We start from the raw sequence: 1,900 nt of genomic DNA, 5'->3' as shown, positions 1-1,900 counted from the left end.
GGGGGGGTGTAGCCCTGGCGATCTGCCACAGGGAGCGCGTGTCCCCGCCTCCCTACTCCAGGCATCGGGCACATCCTTGCCAATTCTAACTGTGCTGGGCAAGCCTTAGATTCAGGGTGACCCCGCGCCACCCTAGTCCTGGAGTCCAAGGGACAGGCGCCTCGCCGGACTTGGCGAGTCGACATAAAAGGGAAAGCAGGCCAAAACTGTGGCGATTCAGATCCTTATCTCCTTCCGAAGAGGAACCCCAGTGTCCAGCTAGCCCAGGCGAAGCCGAAGCCTAAATATAACCAATCTTCCCTGGGTCGGGTGAGCTAAGGGGCACACAACTGGTGCGCCCTTGGAGGGACAGTTCCTCATACCCAGAAATAAGGGTGAGGGGCAAGGGTTTTGAAGCTTGGGGAACCAGTGAAGGACTCCTAGTTTTCTGGCTCAGCCCCTAAGTTGTCTTGATAGCTTTTCTCTAACTGGTAAGGCATGCCCGGTGTGTACTTTAGGGGAAATATACTTAAAACTCTGTTTCTCATTTTCCAGAACTAGGCTTATCTGAGGCTTTCCTAGATACTTTTTTTTTCCACAGTGGGTGCTTCGAAATGGAGCCAAGCCACCCTAATAAATAATTGCCAGCTAGTGCGTAGGTATACTGCTAACCGTTCTGGCTAACAGCCTTTTCCTGTGCCATAGGATTCCACCAAGAGAGACAGGCCATTTTAGATACTTGCACTTCTCCACCCAGGGAAACAGAGTGGCTTTATAGGAGAGCAAGTGTGAGACAGAGGAAGAATTTGGCAGTATTCCTAATTTGATTTTATTTTGGTCTCGTGCACACATTCCTCTTCTTGATATCACGGATCTGCCTAGGAGACAGGGCCTGCTCCTACCTTCGGGTGATTTATCTATCTGCTGCCCTAACTGTGCTGGATAGAGGTTGTCCATGGTCAGTACCACCTCAGGGGCTGCTGAGGTTGGGGCCTGTTTGAGCATGGCCAGTATGAACTAGCTGGGTGGAAACACCTTGCTCCTTTCACCAAGCCACATCACTTTGCTAGAAATAAGAGTCATTGCTCCCAGAAGGCCTTTGGAGCCACCTAGTTCTCAAGGGTACAACATGGGGATCCCAGTGTAGCTCAAAACCATATCAAGTGTATCAAGTGCGGTCAAGATTATGCAGTGTGTTGTTTTTAAAGTCAAACCTATGGCGATAAAGAAACAAAGAACTCTTCGGAGCTAACCAACATCTGACAGGGAAGAAGAGAAACTGCAACTTATAATCACATTTGGTGGTGTGAGGCCCTGATCCCAGCACTCTGGAACAGGAGGCATGAGGATCAGGATTTCCAGGTCAGAGTGAGTTTGAGGTCAGACTGTGCTACCTGAGACACTGCCTTCAATGAAGAAAGAAACTTAAAAAAAAAAAAAATCCCTTTGGGTCAGGAGAGATGGCATTGTGGTTAAGGGAAGGTTCTGTTCTTTCAAGTTCAGTTCCCAACACCTACACTGGATAATTCAAGACTACCTATACCTACAGTTCCCAGGGATCCAATACCCTCTTCTAAACTCCACAGGCACTTCCACTTACATGCATATACCCAGACATATGTACACACAACTAAAATAATTTTAAAATTTTTGAATGAGACAGTTCCCTTAAAATGATACCTTTGTGAAACAACTCTCATGCAAAAGTTGTCTCTCGGGATCCTGCTATAGGTATCTGAATTTGTAGTGGCAGAAAAGAATAAATAAAGGAATCTTTAATTTTGTTTCTTTTTTAAAAGTTACTTTAGTTTTTGTTGCTTTTGATTATGTGTGTGTATGTGTCCACACGTGGTATGTATATGTGAGTACAGGCGGCCACAGACCAGAGTTGTCAGAGGCCCTGAAGCTGGAATTACAGATG

Source organism: Mus pahari, chromosome 20 (assembly GCF_900095145.1).
Source record: "Mus pahari chromosome 20, PAHARI_EIJ_v1.1, whole genome shotgun sequence".
In the NCBI taxonomy this organism is placed as follows: Eukaryota; Metazoa; Chordata; class Mammalia; order Rodentia; family Muridae; genus Mus; species Mus pahari.
This window is presented reverse-complemented; position numbering follows the sequence as displayed.